Raw genomic sequence first — 20,722 nt, 5'->3', positions numbered from 1 at the left:
TCAGGAAACAAAAACTGTGTTTATTTCATTTAAATTGTTGGTCCCACCTGACAATACTCCAATCACCGTATAATTTTGAATAATATGAAGACTTTTGAAAAACATTTTTTGAGGTGTATTTTTCCTCTAGACTGAAGTTTCTATAACATGAATTCTCATAATATACAATTTCTACACATAGCTTATTACTTATTTTTGTGTGCGAATCAGCTGATATTTGAAGGTTGTCTTTCTTTTCTCCTTAATTCTCCTTAACTCATACCTAGTTAGATAAGATCATATTTAGAAGAAAATGTTTTCTTATCAATAATCCGTATATCAATAATTAATATAATTGTATCTTGTTTATGTACAGCAATACAAATCAATAAAGCATGTTAGAGGTGTGAACAGCTCCTTAAATGTTTCTATATTGGAATTTTTAATGTGCTTTGATGTTACTATGTGAATATTAACTATAAATATGTGGATGTAGAAAAGACTGAGCCAAACAATGAAGTTATCCTGTAAACCACAGGATGGACTGCAAGTGTGCAGAGACCCATGCCTTGGGTGACTGAGACTTGGAAAACAAACTCTGAGGGTTGGAAAGGACCTTAGACATTGTTGAGTCCAACTTTTTATGCAATGGATGATTCTTTCTGAGGTCTGTCTCATGGATCGTTGTCTGTATCTTTTTGACTATTTCCAGTTTTGGATACCTGTAGCTCATGAGACCTCAGATAGCGCCAGTGAGTAGTTTAACTTCTTTTGAGCGAAGCACTACTATCCTATAACTTCCATTTATTTGTCTCAGTTCTTCTCTGTGAATGTATTCAAAATATTAATTTTACTTGATTATACATTGCTTAAAATAATACTTTACATCAAAGGGGTATTTTGTAGAGTAGAATATAACATTTCTACTAGAAATTCTGGAATTTCTAAGATAAAAATTAGGATTTCTTTGATGGAAGAAAATTAGGTAATTCTAAAAGTTTTAATCCCACTTCTTTGGGAGATAATTTTATTTTCTTATGGAAGCATATAATTGTGCAATTTGAGTGTGAAAAGATAGGCCCCAGGATCTCTGGAAGGTGAGTTCTCTGCGTGACGTGTTTTTTCTCAACAGCTTTCTAAGAGGGAGAGAGTAAAGGAGAAGTGATAGGGAAGAAAGTAAACAGAAAGCAAGAGGTGAAGTGAGATGACCAGAGGCCAGAGCCCAAAGAGAGAGTATGTCCTATGGAAAAGAAATCTGTGTGAAGGTAACGGCAAAAGTGGTTAAGGAGTAGAAATATTGGGACTACATTTTTAGTTTTTTGTTTTTCATGATGCTTCCACGTATTCCCTTCTACCTTCAAACACATTCCACTTAACCTGCAGTTGAAATCTATTCCACACACTGTGTTGTATCTAGTAGTGCTTTTTATGATCAATATTTTGGAGAGAAATGATGAAAAAGAAGGCCACATTTTACAATCGGGTCAAGAGGGTGAGCAAAAGAGCAACAATGCTACAGAGATCCTTGAGGATGTTTGGGGTTGGGGTTGACATTGGATTATCTACTCACTATTTTGTGAGATGAGATCATTTTTTTAAAATTTAAACCATTAAATGTAGGGGAGGGAAGTCAAAAAAGGCTGGAAGAGTTGAGGATACCTAGGCTATTAACACAGGGTCATGCTTTAAAAAACTGAAATCGTATGGTTGCAGCAGACTACCCTTAATATATCTGGTTATGCTGCAGTGTGAAGTGGAGGGTTTATCTGACTTCTCTTCACTGTTAATATTTTCTCTACTCTTCCGGTAGAAGCACTGCTTTTATTCTGTTGATATAACTCTTGAAAATTGGTATTGAGAACCGACCTGAACGTAACTCTCTAGATTTTTCTTTTTAACAAAACAATGCAGAGTGGGCAATTGTCTTGCTTATTTTGGACCCCTATACTTTAAATAATAAAGAATACAATCTAAACATTGCATTTTTTTCTTAGCTCATGGCCTCATCTCTTGCATAATTGTAAATCATTTGTTCAAATTGTAATCCCCTTGTCGGGTTGTTCTAACCAGAGAAGTCCTGTGGTGTAGGGGGAACACATTAAACTTGGAGTTGGGAGATCATGCCTTGAATATTAGCTCTGCCAGTCATAATGATATAAATGATTGGGATGTCATATATTCTGAGTCTGAATTTCCTTATCTATAATATTCATATAAAAATAATTCCCCACATGCCTTATGGACTTGTAGTTATTGTAAGATGTTATAATATGAAAACATCTTGTAAGCTCTAATACTCCATATAAATATGAAATAATACCATACTAATCATTTAATGAATGTCTTTAAAGAAATGGTGTGAGGCATAGGCGGTAACAAAAGCACACTAGAGATGTTTTTGAAGACATTTGTTTAAAATATAACCAGCTGGTCTTGGTATTATCCTCCTTGTGGTCTTAACAGTAGTCTCCCTGGTGTGCCATTTTCTCTCAAATGTTTTAAATGTTTGCATGCAGCCATCCGTAGAATGTCAAATGGTCTCTCTTTGACCAGAATAACAAAAACTCAAAGAAATGCATGACCATGAGGACACTGTGGCCTGTGAATGACATATTGAGACTGACAACGCCCCAAAATGGTAACTGAGAGTAGCACTAAAGTCTTAAGTTTTGGTCACATTCTCAAGTGAGAATTGTTAAACAAAATTATGGGAGGCCATTGTTCTGGATTGAGCTCTTGCACTAGGCACCAACAGACCAGACCAAACAAAAATGGAGTCTCTCATGCTAAATACAATATAACCAAACTGAAACTTTAAGAAAGCATATAGATCTCAAAATACCATGTAGATCTTCCTAAAAGCAGGAGATTCCAGAATAATAAGAGAGTCTCCTCTGTTCTAACACTTACAAGAAAGTAACCTGAAGTTACCAGTTTTTTTCTATTGTTCTGTTTCCTTGTTCCTACCTTGCAAAACTGACAATTGTGTCTATTTCCCAGTGGGATTTGAGACCAAATAAGTCAATTTATGATGGTGACAAAGTGATGTCAATGCCTAACATTTTAGTCAATCCTGCAAAATCGAGATGTTGACCAAAACAGGATAATTGTCAAATTAAGTTTAACATAAAACTATCTCTGTACATATTTTAAGTTGAGCCTAAAGGTTTCTCCATACATAGTAAACTGTAAGCTAACTGGATGTGTAAATGACTGTAACTTACTTACTCTTGTACAATCACAGAGTTTCAGCCAATCACAGGCAGCCAACTGTTTAAAGCAAGGTCAAATAAAGAAAATGCTGACTTGTAACCAATTCAGCTGTTTCTGTACTTCATTTCTATTTTCTGTATATCACTTTCCCATTTCTGTCCATAAATGTTATCTGACCATGTGGCAGCCCTGGCGTCACTCTGACCCTATTCCAAATCTGGTGGCTGCTGTATTTGTGAATTGTTGTTTCCTCAATTAAACTCCATCAAATTTAATTTATCCAAAGTTTTTTTCTTTTAATGAGCCATTGCCTAACACAAGGTTACAAAGATTTATTTACATGTTTTCATCTAGGAGTTTTATAGTTTTAGCTCAGGTTTGTTAAATAAAATTTATGAGAGGTCATAAGTCTGAACTGAGCTCCTGCATTAGGCCCAACAGAACAAAACAATATAGAGTTTCCAGTGCTGAGACTCTATGCTATCAAGTCAAAATTAAGTCATCTATCTGGCCTTCCAAGAAATCAGGAGAGACAATAGCCAAATCCCTGAACAAGCCAGTTTTAGCAGGCATGATAAGGAAGCCCTCTCTGCTTTAACTTTTAGAAGGAAAGCCACTTCAAAATGACCAATTTGCTTTTTATTCTCTATTTCTGCTTTTCTCAGCCACTTTCTGCCTATAAAGTCAAACTTTCCTCTCTTCAGCTCATGAGAACACCTCATTCTATAAAATAGAATTCTAGAATCACAAATAAAAGCCAATTGAGACCTTCGAACTAAGTTCGCTGCAATTACATGTTCAAGTCTATGGGGTCTGTGGCTATGGTTAATAGACCACGTTGTTCTTGGGAGTGAGGTAGATAGGCAGACAATAGTATAACTTCACTTACATACAAAATCAAATTAAGTTTGGGTGAACAGGGCTAATATCAATGGAAAATCATAACCCTTCACCCAGTTTCTATACCTGAGCCCTGTCTCATACTGAAGCCCATCAACTGAAGGGGATCCTGGGTCCTGAGAAAAGTATATTTCTTCCTTTGGTATATTCAGTGTAATTTCCTCCAATCCAACCCGAAAATTTGTGAGAGCAATTGAACCCTGAGAAAAGGGTGACTGGCCAGAGCTTTTGAGTGCTGTTAGATACAAGATCTGAGCTAACGTTGACACCAGGGCAGCTTAGACATGGTTATGGCTCTCCCGATAGAGTGGAGGTATATAAATGCCAGGTGATAAATCAAGTCCTGGCCCAAATTGTTTCACGCTGGTTGCAGTGGGTTCACAAACCCAGTCTGTGGTCATTTTTCTGACTCACGGTCAAGATGAATATTCTTGGTAACTGACAGAAACCCACATTAGGCTCCAGACGATGAACTAAGAGCCATTATGGAAAGAGAGGACAATTGAAAGTCCTTAAAACTGCCTCAAGCCCAGCCAAGATGGTAAATCGGAAGTAGTACCACATCCTAGGCAGAACGGTGGAGAGTGTGCCACTCTCAGAGACTTAAAGGTGGTGGTCTCTATCACATTCTCATTTAATTTACCAGTTAGGTCTTTGCAGAAATCAGATGGATTGTGTCAAATGTTAGTGGTCTAACATCACTTAAGCATGAGGTAACACTGATCTCAACTGCTGTAGGTGATAGGGAATCTTTGCTAGAAGAGATCAACTTAATTTTTGGCAGTGATTAGGTAGCTATTATTTGGCAAATGCATTCTTTTCATCTGGAAGAAGGAGCAGAATATTCCCTTGGTGCAGGCGGTGGTTCACATTCAAGGTCTTACTCAAGGACTAAGTTACATTTTCTGCTTTCTGTCATGGTCTGAAGAGTCCTTGATCATCCTGTTATTGAGAAGAATATGATGTTCATCCTCTATATTGGTAATATCATGTATCTTAGACCTGGGAAGGAGGAAGTGGCAAGTACTACGAATACCCTAGAGAAGGGGTCCAGACTACATCACCAAGGAATAAAAATTATTTTGAGTTGAAGGTGTTTGAATTCTTGAAATCTCTTCATCTGCCTAAAAGTAGAGCCTCCCAAAATAACTCAATTGTCATAAATCCTCTCCCCTGGAACAACTAGGGAAGATTGACTCTGATTACCAAAGACAATGTCTCCAAACTACACCCAAGGAGACACAGTCACAAAAACTATCATATCTTCCAATCTAGTCTCTATTTAGATTTCCTAAGAGTCATTTGTTTTCCCATAATTCCCTTCTCCCTCTCCTTCTTCATCTAATAAAATAGCATCTAAGTTCCAATTCTAACATCCTTTGAGTTACATTTCTTTGTGAATTCCCATATGTACATATGTGATTAAAATCAGTTTTTTTCCTCTTAAAAAATAACCAGTTAGAAGAAATGGAGATAATATCTTTGACTTGTCAATGAAATCATTTTGCCTCTATAGCTTTGTAACTCTCTCTGATTGAGTGAACCATCCAAATGACTAATTTTCTGTACATTAATTCACATCTTCAATCAACTAACTTCTTCAGATAAATTGCATGTCCTTTTAAAACATTGGTGATTATGTAATACAATTTACTGTTTTAGCAAAGCAACTACACAGAGTGGTGGGTAACTTTTTTCTATGGGGAACCAATAATCATGAGCCAAGAAAAAAAAAAAAAAAGAGAGAAAAAAAAAAAAAATAACTCCCCCCCCCCCCCAAAAAAAAAAAAAAAAAAAAAAAACCCTTAAGCAGCTTAATATATTTTCTACTGAGAAACATGCATATAAATGTCATAAATCATACAAAAATATAATTGTATATCATGTCTAGTGAAGAAATAAGAAACATTGAGACACTGAGAGAAAAGAGATATAGTAAGAAAGAGAAAAGGCTTATTGGAGTAAGCAGTAAGAATAGACCTTGAGAGAGAAGAGATGACAGAAAAGGGAAGGGTGGGTGTAAGAACAGATCTTTTATTCATTGTGTTTTAAATCCTTATGCTTCTTCGTTCTACTGCTTAAGCCTAACGTTCCTTTCCAAAAGCTCAAGAAAGCATCTTTCTCCTATCTGACAGCTATCCAAAGCCATGGCTGTTGTGTGGCACCCAATACCTCTTTCTTAGTCACTCTACTGTTGTTATAATCCACATCTCTGCCTCTCATCCTCTGCCCCTGTTGAAGGCCAAGCTTCTCCCAGTGCCCATACTGGGAACATGAGATACAGCACCTCCTTAAACCATCTCTCTTCTGGTGAGGTATGTCCTGTTACTTTTGCAGAGTTCATATTTCCTTCTTATACTATATATATATATATATATATATATATACACACACACACATATATATATACACACACACACACACTATATATATATAAAAATATATACTATATATATATATATATATATAAAATTTATATAAATGTAAGGGGTACAAATGCAAATTTGCTCCAAGAATATATTGTGTAGTGGTGAAGTCTGAGCTTTTTGTGTATCCATCACCCAAATAATGTACATTGTACTTATTAAGCAATTTCTCATCACCACCCTCTCCTTCACCCCCTCACCCCTCTGAGTCTCCAGTATTTTTCATTCCACACTCTGTGTCCATGTTCACAGCCAGTCTTAACTGGGCTTGGGACATACCTGCTCCTTTTCTGAGAATCTCAGAATGAAGTGTTGTATATGATGGAGGGACTTTAGCCATACAGTGAGAATTCTATTTAGGACATTTGCAAAAGTGGATGAGCTTATCAGTCAAGAAAGAGATGTTGGGTGGGCAATTAATAAGGAAGCTTGCCAGTGGCTTTAGTAAAATGAGGTTCATGACTGTTCAGTTTATTGTGAACAGCAAATAAATTCAGTTTATTGTCTGTCTCCTCACCACCCCCTTGTCTATTTAAAACACAGATTTGAGAGACAGGGAAAAAAGTGAAGCATCCTGGCTAATTTTAATGCAGTTAAGACCTTAAAGTGATTTCTTACCTTCTGTGGACTTTAAAGTTGACAATAATATGGCATGCACAGAATAAATCTCTAGATAATAAATCATTTTCCAATGAGATTGAAATTTCTAGAAAGCACAGTAAATGGCTTTTCACATCCTGTAGTCTGGAGTCAACTTCAGATGATGCCGCCAAATTGGAGGGTCCATGCTACCTTAGCTGGGTCATAACTCCAGTGAATGCCAATGGAGCCAGCACAGAGTCTACTTAGTCTAATACTTAATGACTGCTGTTGACTGCCTCAGCAAGGCTGCTGTGTTGAAGCAGATTCCATTTGGAAATAGGCCAGATTCTTTGTGTCTCCTGGGGCTCTCTAGAATTTTATAGTGTATATTTATATTTGTATAATCAGCACATTTTCTAATTAAGTGGAAATTAGTGTGTTTTGCTAAGTACAGTTAAAATTATTGCATTTAAACATTGAACTAAAATATAGTAAAATATAACTTCTAAAATTTTGTATAATAGTAATAATACATAGTGCTTACTGTGTATAAACACTCTTTTAAGTGCTTAACCTATGTTAGTTCATTTAATGCTCACAACTCTGTGAAGGTAACTTTTTAATTAACCTCAATATACATATTAGTATAATAAGCCAAAAAGAAGGTAAAAACTTTGCCAAATCACACAAAAATTCAAGGTTTTACAAAAGCATATTTTTTTTCTTGGAAGCATCTGACATAATAAAATTCAACAGAAATTTATGTGGGCTGATGTTTACAGGTGTTTTTGTCGGAAGAGGCAAAAAATCAGGGAATAGGCGCATGATTTTGAGGCTCCTTGAGTTGAGATTTAGTGACCAAGAGAGAAGTTTGGAAGACTCAGGTGGCGGTGTTGAAGACAGAATAAAAAGTATAAAAGTGGAAAATTCAAGATAGGAGAAATATATCACTTGGACTTTTATGGGGATAATCAGCAGCTAAAATAGTGAGTAAAGATGGAAAACATGAGGAAAAACAAGAAAAGTTAATTCAGAGAACTGTGTGGACAGGTTACAGTTCTGCTACTGATTCATACTTGAGTTTTTCAAAAAAGATAATTTTGGTGTACTATAGAACAATTGGTTGAAAAAGATTGGACTTCGCTAGTGCCCAAAGAGTACTAGTACAAATGATTCTCGCCTTGGGAAGGGGGAAAAAAGGATGAACTATTGAGGAACTTACCCAACCTATAAGACATGCACATGCATTTATATTGGCTATAAACATCACACATTTTAACCCATATCTCAAACCAAATGGAAGTGTCTAAGAATGGGTAAGCAATCAATTGGATGCAAAAATAATATCTTTTTAAAAAAATGCCAACACTTTAAAATGCTCGTAAGAATTCGATGGCCTACAATGCATATATATTTTTTCATTCAGAGCTGTGGCTCAATCTTCTCAGAGCCAACATTTTCTTTCCCTCCTTTCCTTACTTCCTTTCCTTGCCAAAATTTTCTTTCCTTCTTTTCCTTCCCTTTCCTTCCTCTTCCTTCCCCTTCCTTCCTTCCTTCCTTCCTTCCTTCCTTCCTTCCTTCCTTCCTNCCTTCCTTCTTTCTTTCTTTCTCTGGCACTGTAGCCCAGGCTGGAGTGCAGTGGCGAGATCTCAGCTCACTGCAAACTGCGGCTCCCACATTCATGCCATTCTGCTGCCTCGGCCTCCCGAGTAGCTGGGACTACAGGTGCCCTCCACAATGCCCGGCTAATTTTATTGTATTTTTAGTAGAGACAAGGATTCACCATGTTAGCCAGGATGGTCTCGATCTCCTGATCTCGTGATCCGCCCGCATCCTCCTCTCAAAGTGCTGGGATTATAGGCGTGAGCCACCGCGCCTGGCCAAAATTTTCTTTTTCCAATATATATTTGGTAACATTACCTCCACTTTCCTGAAATAAACTCCACAGATAACATAAAATCAATAATGCTACCACCGTTATATAAAGGAAAACTAAATGAAAAGATTAATATTAAAACGATATGTATTTCCATATGTGAATGTTCTGGCAAACATTGTTTCACACATACTGAGACAGTCAGATGCATGTCCCTATTTGAAGAATTCCTATGGATTTGATGGCACAACTGCAAACTGATACAGGTGTTTTATGCTAGAGCTCAAGTACCATAACTGGTGTTGCTGTCAGGGATGTGGTTTTCCAGAATAATGAACAACTTTGGGTAAACTTTCAAATAAAATAGAATACAGTTTTCTGTCATTTTCCGCAGTAATTGTGTCCCTGGAATATTATGGATATCAAAACAGCATAAAGCATACTTTGTGTTTATATGTAAAAAAGACTTAAATTGTAGTCTCTAGTTCATTATCTAATTAACATCTAGCATGATATTCTCAAGTCAAGAATAATACTGAATAATTTGTAGTGGTGCAAGGTGTCTAGCATTTCCGGGTCCCATCCACTAAATGCTCATAATAAATACCCTTCATCATTGTGGCAACAAAATAATTAAGTGCCTGATTCAGTATTGGGTACTCATAGTTTTTAGTCCGTGAAAACATAAAAAAATCAGGCTTTGATATCAGTAGTGTCTCAGGTTGATCAGAGTAACATTTTCAGCTTATCAGCACTTTGCCTAGGCCATGTGAAAGCTATACAATGAAATATCCCAAAACTGAATGGCTTAAACAAAAATGGTATGTTATTTCCCACAATCCAGTGAGTTGGTGGGTGAATTCATTTCTGTGATTGCCAGTTGACCAGAAGGCAGGGTGATAGCCAAAAATACTACCCACATTTTCAAATTTCTACCTGGCTAACTTCTACTAACTCTTCAAATCATAGTTGATACACAATTTACCAAGGAAACATTTCCTGATTTCATGGACTAGACTGAATTTCCCTTGTAGGAGATTTTCATAGCATTCATTTCCTAGTGTTCACCATGTTTTTAGATGCTCAGTGGATGTTTTCACTGTCATACTATAAGTTCCATGAGAACAGGTCCTGTGTTCTGTTCACCATTGTATTCTGATTGCCCTGTACCCAATAGTTAAAAATTGTTTTTGCGTTAAACTGCAACGAGTTGATTTGAAATTGAACTTATTGATCAATTTCTGAAAAAGTGACCTAATAGTTTTAGAAAATGTTGGTATATTATTTAAAATGGCATTGTATCAATTTTTAAAAGTTACCCTTGGAAGATTAAGTGAAACGACAATTTCAATCAACAGAATAATACCTATATAATGTAATGTACATTCACCCTCCAAAGAATTGTCACATCATTACATTCTCCACTATTCTGCTAGAGAATGTTTAGAGTATTCTTTGGATATGCATCCTTACCTCCTGGATTTCTAGTCACTTTCCATCTTATATTTCTTGGATATATTAAAACCTTGAATATTTTCCCCTGGAGGATTTCTCCTCAGTTTTGAATCATCCTTGGTCTTATTGCAGCATGCACATCCCTTAATGGTTGATACTTGGCCAGACTCTCGTAACTCATAGTCACTCATAGTCTATACATGATCTGCCCAGATGCAAGCCTCTGTCTTCACCCATGTATCTAAGCCTATGTTTTGTCCTGAGCCCTAGGAGAGTCAGTGGCTTTCACAAAATTGGTAGAAAGAATGAATCTAGAACATGCCTTTCCATATTTCCACTTTCCCAGTGTGGGCTCCTCAGGCAAGTGATACTGGTTTATTAACATTGATAATCCTTTGAAATGCCGTCTTATCACCCATTTCTGAACTCTCTTATGGCTCTAGGACCACAATTTTGGAACCATCTGACTCTAGTTAATATAAAGTTTATTTCTTCTTAATTTCCTGTAATTCAGATGACAGAGGCTTTATTGTACTATGATGTTGGCTTATCCAGTGGAATCTACTTGAATTAATAGTGGAGATCTCCATCTGAAAAACAGGCGCTGGACTAGATTATTTCTAGAGCCCCTTGCAAACGCAGTATCAGAAATTCTTTTTTTTTTTTTTTTTTTTTTTTGAGATGGAGTCTCGCTTTGCCGCCCAGGCTGGAGTGCAGTGGCCGGATCTCAGCTCACTGCAAGCTCCGCCTCCCGGGTTCACGCCATTCTCCTGCCTCAGCCTCCCAAGTAGCTGGGACTACAGGCGCCCACCACCGCGCCCGGCTAGTTTTTTGTATTTTTTTTAGTAGAGACGGGGTTTCACCGTGTTAGCCAGGATGGTCTCGATCTCCTGACCTCGTGATCCGCCCGTCTCGGCCTCTCAAAGTGCTGGGATTACAGGCTTGAGCCACCGCGCCCGGCCTAGAAATTCTTAAAGCCCTTTCACATTGCTGCTTTTTGTGCATCTCATAAGAATTCCCTGAACTGCTGATGTCTTTCTGCCTCTACTTGATGCAATACCAATTCTTATACAGGAAACTGGAACCTGAGAGAGTAAGGTGGGAGTAATATAGGTAATTTTTTAATTTGCACGCATGCATTGTACATATGCTCAATCAGCCTTGTAGTTTGAATAAGCAGTGGAAGCAATGCTATGTATGTGAGCTATTTTGAGACATTGAAAACATTGCGTCTTTTTCAAAATTGGCCACGTCTTTTTTGATTCTCTTCCCACTCTGAACATAAAACAGGTGCACCAGTAATAGCTGGCACAAAGTGAAAAAGTTTTCACATTGAAGACTGATCGTTTCTTGTAGTTCACTTTATCTTAGTCATCAGTGTTGATTCAGAGATATTAAGTATGGTAATAACTTGAAGCCAAATTAGTCAAGATTTGGCCAGCGCTAACCAGGGTTTGCTTTAGCTGTGGGAGGAACTTGCAAAAGGCAATATTGATTATGTCTGGGATATGCCAATTATAATTTGACATTATGATTTCTGCTTTTTGTTTAACTTAGAAGCAGATTCTGCTTTGCTCTATTTGTGAAAGACAACTGGATGAGTAAAGATTACTACTTGCAATGAGACTAGCAATTTATCCGAAATTGGAGACAGAGAAAACAGTATCTTCTTTTCACTCATTGTGACTCAAAATGGGTGTAGGTGAGAAATATTACTGAACAAAATTACCTGTGTAAAAAGAGACAGGTGAAAAGAGTGAGAAAGCCAAGAGTGATTCTTGAGCTGATTTTTTTTTTTTTTTAGATGGGGTTTCATTATGTCGGCCAGGCTGGTCTCGAACTGCCTACCGCAAGTGATCCACACGCCTTGCCCTCCAAAAGTGCAGGGGATTACAGGCGTGAGCCACCTAACCCGGCCTGACACTGAACTTTTTATTTTTATTTATTTAGTTATTTTTATTATATTTTAAGTTCTAGGGTACATGTGCACAATGTGTAGGTTTGTTACATATGTATACATGTGCCATGTTGCTGTGCTGCACCCATTAACTCATCATTTACATTAGGTATATCTCCTAATGCTATCCCTCTCTCCTCCCCCCACCCCACGACAAGCCCCGGTGTGTGATGTTCCCCACCCTGTGTCCAAGTGTTCTCATTGTTCAATTCCCACCTATGGGAAGAGCATGCGGTGTTTGGTTTTCTGTCCTTGTGACAGTTTGCTCAGAATGACGGTTTCCAGCTTTATCCACGTCCCTACAAAGGACGTGAACTCATCCTTTTTTTATGGCTGCATAGTATTCCATGGTGTATATGTGACACATTTTCTTAATCCAGTCTATCATTGGTGGACATTGGTTCCAGGTCTTTGCTATTGTGAATAGTGCTGCAGTAAACATACGTGTGCATGTGTTTTATAGCTGTATGATTTATAATCCTTCGGATATATACCCAGTAATGGGATGGCTGGGTAAAATGGTATTTCTAGTTCTAGATCCTTGAGGAATCGCCACACTGTCTTCCACAATGGTTGAACTAGTTTACAGTCCCACCAACAGTATAAAAGTGTTCCTATTTCTTCACATCCTCTCCAGCATCTGTTGTTTCCTGACTTTTTAATGATTGTCATTCTAACTGGCATGAGATGGTATCTCATTGTGGTTTTGATTTGCATTTCTCTGATGGCCAGTGATGATGAGCATTTTTCACGTGTCTGTTGGCTGCAAAGATGTCTTCTTTTGAGAAGTGTCTGTTCATATCCTTTGCCCACTTTTTGATGGGGTTGTTTGATTTTTTCTTGTAAATTTGTTTATGTTCTTTGTAGATTCTGGATATTAGCCTTTTTTCAGATGGGTAGATTGTAAAAATTTTCTCCCATTCTGTAGGTTGCCTGTTCACTCTGATGGTAGCTTCCTTTGCTGTGCAGAAGCTCTTTAGTTTAATTAGATCTCATTTGTCAATTTTGACGTTTGTTGCCATTGCTTTTGGTGTTTTAGTCATGAAGTCCTTGCCCATGCCTATGTCCTGAATGGTATTGCCTAGCTTTTCTTCTAGAGTTTTTATGGTTTTAGGTGTAACGTTTAAGTCTGTAATCCATCTTGAATTAATTTTTGTATAAGATGTAAGGAAGGGATCCAGTTTCAGCTTTCTACATATAGCTAGCTAGTTTTCCCAGTACTATTTTTAAAGTAGAGAATCCTTTCTCCATTTCTTGTTTTGTTCAGGTTTGTCAAAGATCAGATGGTTTTAGATGTGTTGTATTATTCCTGAGGGCTCTGTTCTGTTCCATTGGTCTATATTTCTGTTTTGGTACCAGTACCATGCTGTTTTGGTTACTGTAGCCTTGTAGTATAGTTTGAAGTCAGGTAGTGTGATGCCTCCAGCTTTGTTCTTTTTGCTTAGGATTGTCTTGGCAATGTGGGCTCTTTTTTGGTTCCGTGTGAAACTTTAAGGTAGTTTTTTTTCCCAATTCTGTGAAGAAAGTCGTTAGTAGCCTGATGGGGATGGCATTGAATCTATAAATTACCTTGGGCAGTATGGCCATTTTCACGGTATTGATTCTTCCTATCCATGAGCATGGAATGTTCTTCCATTCATTTGTGTCCTCTTTTAGTTTGTTGAGCAGTGGTTTGTAGTTCTTGAAGAGGTCCTTCTTGTCCCCTGTAAGTTGGATTCCTAGGTATTTTATTCTCTTTGAAAGCAATTGTGAATAGGAGTTCACTCATGATTTGGCTCTCTGTCTGTTATTGGTTTATAGGAATGCCTGCGATTTTTGCACATTGATTTTGTATCCTGAGACTTTGCTGAAGTTGCTTATCAGCTTAAGGAGATTTTGGGCTGAGGCGATGGGGTTTTCTAAATATACAATCATGTCATCTGCAAACAGGGACAATTTGATTTTGTCTTTTCCTAATTGAATACCCTTTATTTCTTTCTCCTGCTTGATTGCCCTGGCCAGCACTTCCAACATTATGTTGAATAGGAGTGGTGAGAGAGGGCATCCCTGTCTTGTGCCAGTTTTCAAAGGGAATGCTTCCAGTTTTTGCCCATTCAGTATGATATTGCCTGTGGGTTTGTCATAAATAGCTCTTATTATTTTAAGATACGTCCCATAGATACCTAATTTATTGAGAGTTTTTAGCATGAAGGGCTGTTGAATTTTGTCAAAGGCCTTTTCTGCATCTATTGAGATAATCATGTGGTTTTTGTCTTTGGTTTTGTTTATATGATGGATTACTTTTATTGATTTGGATATGTTGAACCAGCATATCCCAGGGATGAAGCCCACTTGATCATGGTGGATAAGCTTTTTGATGTGCTGCTGGATTCGGTTTGCAAGTATTTTATTGAGGATTTTTGGATCAATGTTCATCAGGGATATTGGTCTAAAATTATCTTTTTTTGTTGTGTCTCTTCCAGGCTTTGGTATCAGCATGATGTTGGCCTCATAAAGTGAGTTAGGAAGGATTCCCTCTTTTTCTATTGATTGGAATAGTTTCAGAAAGAATGGTACCAGCTCCTCTTTGTACCTCTGAGAGAATTTGGCTGTGAATCTGTCTGGTCCTGGACTGTTTTTGATTGGTAGGCTGTTAATTATTGCCCCAATTTCAGAGCCTGTTATTGGTCTATTCAGGGATCCAACCTCTTCCTGGTTTAGTCTTAGGAGGGTGTCTGTGTCCAGGAAGTTATCCATTTCTTCTAGATTTTCTAGTTTATTTGTGTAGAAGAGTTTATAGTATTCTCTGATGGTAGTTTGTATTTCTGTGGGATCAGTGGTGATATCCCTTTTATCATTTTTTATTGCATCTATTTGATTTTCTCTCTTTTCTTCTTTCTTAGTCTTGCTAGCAGTCTATTAATTTTGTTGATCTTTAAAGAAAAAACAACTCCTGGATTCATTGATTTTTTGAGGGTTTTTTTTGTGTCTCTATCTCCTTCAGTTCTGCTCTGATCTTAGTTTTTCTTGCCTTCTACTAGCTTTTGAATGTGTTTGCTTTTGCTTCTCTAGTTCTTTTAATTATGATGTTAGGGTGTCAATTTTAGATCTCTCCTGCTTTGTCTTGTGGGCATTTAGTGTTAGAAATTTCCCTGCACACACTGCTTTAAATGTGTCCCAGAGATTCTGTTATATTCTGTCTTTGTTCTCATTGGTTTCAAAGAACATCTTTATTTCTGCCTTCATTTTGTTATGCATCCGGTAGTCATTCAGGAGCAGGTTGTTCAGTTCCCATGTAGTTGAGCAGTTTTGAGTCAGTTTCTTATTCCTGAGTTCTAGTTTGATTGCATTGTGGTCTGAAAGACAGTTTGTGATAATTTCTCTTCTTTTACATTTGCTGAGGAGTGCTTTACTTCCAACTATGTGGTCAATTTTGGAATAGGTGTGATGTGGTGCTGAGAAGAATGTATATTCTGTTGATTTGTGGTGGAGAGTTCTGTAGATGTCTATTAGGTCTGCTTGGTGCAGAGCTGAGTTCAATTCCTGGATATCCTTGTTAACTTTCTGTCTCGTTGATCTGTCTAATGTTGACAGTGGGGTGTTAAAGTCTCCCATTATTATTGTGTGGGAGTCTAAATCTCTTTGTAGGTTTCTAAGGACTTGCTTTATGAATCTGGGTGCTCCTGTATTGGGTGCAGATATATTTAGGATAGTTAGCTCTTCTTGTTGATTGATCCCTTTACCATTATGTAATGGCCTTCTTTGTCTCTTTTGATCTTTGTTGGTTTAAAGTGTGTTTTTCAGAGACTAGGATTGTAACCCCTGCTTTTTTTTTTGTTTTCCATTTGCTTGGTAGATCTTCCTCCATCCCTTTATCTTGAGGCTATGTGTGTCTCTGCACATGGGATGGGTCTCCTGAATACAGCACATTGATGGGTCTTGACACTTTATCCAATTTGCCAGTCTGTGTCTTTTAATTAGAACATTTAGCCCATTCACAATTAAGGTTAATATTGTTATGTGTGAATTTGATCCTGTCATTATGATGTTAGCTGGTTATTTTGCTTGTTAGTTGATGCAGTTTCTTCCTAGCATTGATGGTCTTTACAATTTGGCATGTTTTTCAGTGGCTGTTACTGGTTGTTCCTTTCCATGTTGAGTGCTTCCTTCAGGAGCTCTTGTAAGATAGGCCTGGTAGTGACAAAATCTCTCAGTATTTGCTTGTTTGTAAAGGATTTTTTCTCTCCTTCACTTATGAAGCTTAGTTTGGCTTTATATGAAATTCTGGGTCGAAAATTCTTTTCTCTAAGAATGTTGAATATTGGCCCCCACTCTCTTCTGGCTTGTAGAGTTTCTGCCAAGAGATCTGCTGCTAGTCTGATGGGCTTCCCTTTGTGGGTAACCTGACATTTCTCTCTGGCTGCCCTTAGCATTTTTTCCTTCATTTCAACTTTGGTGAATCTGTGTCTTGGAGCTGCTCTTCTAGAGGGTTATCTTTGTGGCATTCTCTGTATTTCCTGAATTTGAATGTTGGCCTACGTTGCTAGGTTGGGGAAGTTCTCCTGGATAATATCCTGAAGAGTGTTTTCCAACTTGGTTCCATTCTCCCTGTCACTTTCAGGTACACCAATCAGACGTAGATTTGGTGTTTTCACATAGTCCCATATTTCTTTGAGACTTTGTTCGTTTCTTTTTACTGTTTTTTCTCTAAACTTCTCTTCCCTCTTCATTTCATTCATTTGATCTTCAATCACTGATACCCTTTCTTCAACTTGATCGAATTGGCTACTGAAGCTTGAGCATGTGTCACGTAGTTCTCGTGCCATGTTTTTCAGCTCCATCAGGTCATTTAAGGTCTTCTCTATGGTGTTTATTCTAGTTAGCCATTTGTCTAATCTTTTTTTAAGATTTTTAACTTCTTTGCGATGGGTTAGAACATCCTCCTTTAGCTCGGAGAAGTTTGTTATTACCGACTGTTCTTCTCTCAACTCATCAAAATCATTCTCCATCCAGTTTTTCTCCATTGCTGGCTAGAAGCTGTGTTCCTTTGAAGGAGAAGAGGCACTCTGATTTTTAGAATTTTCAGGTTTTCTGTTCTGGTTTCTCCCCATCTTTGTGGTTTTATCTACCTTTGGTCTTTGATTATGGTGAGGTACAGATGGGTTTTTGGTGTGGATGTCCTTTCTGTTTGTTAGTTTTCCTTCTAAGAGTCAGGACCCTCAGTTGCAGGTCTGTTGGAGTTTGCTGGAGGTCCACTCCAGACCCTGTTTGCCTGGGTATCACCACCCTTTGCTGGTGCAAATATTGCAGAATGGCAAATGTTGCTGCCTGATCCTTCCTCTGGAAGCTTCGTCTACCAGCTGTATGAGGGGCACCAGACTCTATGAGGTGTCAGTAGGCCCCTGCTGGGAGGTGTCTCCCAGTTAGGCTACTTGGGGGTCAGGGACCAACTTGAGGAGGCAGTCTGTCCGTTCTCAGATCTTAAATTCTGTGCTGGAAGAACCACAACTCTTTTCAAAGCTGTCAGACAAGGACGTTTAATTCTGCAGAAATTTCAGCTGTCTTTTGTTCAGCTATCTGAAATTTTTTTTGAGCTGAAAATTAAAACAAAATATAAGTATTTGGAAGATTTTAAATAAAATTATAATGATGAAAACAGTAAAGAATTTTGTCACTGAAAAAAATAACTAGGAACTGAAAAGATGCAGAATGAGCTGATATGTAGAAAATGGATATTTTGGAGAAGTTACCACTTTGTGATCAATACAATGTACAACCCACAACAGAGATGATATTCTGTCTGGGATCATTGCACTTTAATATGTATAGCAGGAAGTTAAACAGGACTCTTCTCTTAGTTTTGGCTGAGATTTGAAGACATTTGGGGCTACACTCAAGAAAGAATTGTGATACTAATCTCTCATCTGAGAACCAAAGAGATGGCTCTCAAACCCATTTTGAGGACCAAGAAAGTGGGGAGAGAGCTGGCCTTTTTGAGGAGAGATTTTGGAGAGAATGCTGAATGCTGTGGATACCCACCACACTGGGAAATATGGGTGTTGTTGGGGAGGTGTCTTCACCTCAAGTTTTGTGACAGAGATCCAGAGATTCAGAAGCTCAGAGAGCTTGATGTATGTTTCTTGTAATCGGGGAACAGAGTGGACTGATACCTGAGTCACCTCTAAGTAAGTTAAATCAGCCTTTAGAGAAAAGGACTGCATTTGGAAAGTTTCTATATGTGCCTCTTTTATGGGGCTGAAGATGCATGAATTGCACCATTATGACCTAGCCATCCCATTACTGGGTATATACCCAAAGGATTATAAATCATGCCGCTATAAAGACACATGCACACGTATGTTTATTGCGGCACTATTCACAATAGCAAAGACTTGGAATCAACCCAAATGTCCATCAGTGACAGACTGGATTAAGAAAATGTGGCACATATACACCATGGAATACTATGCAGCCATAAAAAAGGATGAGTTTGTGTCCTTTGTAGGGACATGGATGCAGCTGGAAACCATCATTCTCAGCAAACTATCGCAAGAACAGAAAACCAAACACCGCATGTTCTCACTCATAGGCGGGAACTGAACAATGAGATCACCTGGACTTGGGAAGGGGAACATCACACACCGGGGCCTATCATGGGGAGTGGGGAGGGGGAAGGGATTGCATTGGGAGTTATACCTGATGTAAATGACAAGTTGATGGGTGCTGACGAGTTGGTGGGTGCAGCACACCAACATGGCACAAGTATACATATGTAACAAACCTGCTCATTATGCACATGTACCCTAGAACTTAAAGTATAATAATATTAATAGTAAAAATATTGTTGTCTTTATTAATGAAGAAAATATAGCACATATCTAGTAAATAACAGAGTTGGATTTTGGACAGGACTAGCTGATTCTTAAATTTCCATTTGTGGAAGTAGATAAAAGTGGGATAAAAACCCCTGAAATGATTCCATGCAGTAGCCCATATTTTAACATTTTAACTTTGGTTGTTCACATTAGGCATACTTCCTCATCAACCTCAAATATATACCAAAAAATTTATTTTTAAAAACCTAAATCTAATCAATTATATTGGAGTTATTAGAGATTTGATGATTAATTATAAAAACATAATGTATTATTAACATATTAGTAAATAACATTTAGTGTTTTTTAATAAAGTAAAAAATCTTAATTTTTTAAGACTACATATATTTTCCAATAAATGTAATAGGACAGTATGATCTATAAGAAATTATACACTTAACTGTAACAATCACTGTTCCAGATTTTTTTGTGAGACTAAAATGTTCCTATTTTCCAAGTTAATGAAAGGAAGTAAAGAATGACTGTTCTTTGGTCTTAGTCTCAAGTTGTAGACAAGCAACCAAAAAACTGATTATTAACCCTTTCCAGACAACCAGCAGCAGTGTTGCTCTGGAACTCTTGCTTCTGAAAGTTAACCAGTTGCCAGATTCCACACTGAAAGCCAATACCATTATACTCCCATTTCCAAAAATCAGCCAATTCCTGAACTTCATGCGTTCCCTGAACCCAATACAAGATCAGGCCTTTGCTTTGTTTGAGAGAGTGCATTTTGCACTATGTGAACCTGCACTAAATTCATCTCTGTTTCAGGTATAGTTAAATAGTGGTTTCTTCCCTCAATACCTCTTCAGTCTTTTATTAGGTGAGTGATGCCTTCCAACTATCTATGACTAGAGGTATTTGGTAAGGGACAAATAACCAAGAATTTATCTAAAAACCTGGTGAAAACCTCCGTCTCTCTTTGCCTGTTAGTTTTCATCCCTCTCCTAAAGAGACCCAGAAGGACTTGTGGGAAAATAACTGAATAGACTAATTACAACTAAACCACACAAACTACTAAATGTTAAATATTCTTCTCCTGTCTCTTCTTTTATCATTTTTCTATTACCCACTGATAAGGGGCTGACCTTATGTAAGATCCAAGAGGATGGAAGTTTCCCCTTAACTTCAAAAAAGAATTTGTTAAAAATATGATTTCTTTTTTGATAAAACACATAAAACTTATGTAAATAAACATTTGGTTATTGATTTAACATTAATTTCATAAAGTCATGCAATTGATCTCAACTGCAATTTATGTTACAGAATATCCTTCTGCTTTGTGTAATTACTAATGAGAAATTCTGGAATGTCATTCTAGCACTTTCCACTATCAGAGTAGCCTGGCTCCTGCTTGATGGAGAGGATCTAGTTCATTAACAGTGGTCTGTAATGAGTACTTCAACGTTGTGATTGTTTCCCTAGGGCTGCAAAATTCCTGGACCTGAAGAGCTAGGATGCTGACAGCATTTGGCATTGT

The sequence above is a fragment of the Theropithecus gelada genome, chromosome 6 (assembly GCF_003255815.1).
Source record: "Theropithecus gelada isolate Dixy chromosome 6, Tgel_1.0, whole genome shotgun sequence".
Lineage (NCBI taxonomy): Eukaryota > Metazoa > Chordata > Mammalia > Primates > Cercopithecidae > Theropithecus > Theropithecus gelada.
This window is presented reverse-complemented; position numbering follows the sequence as displayed.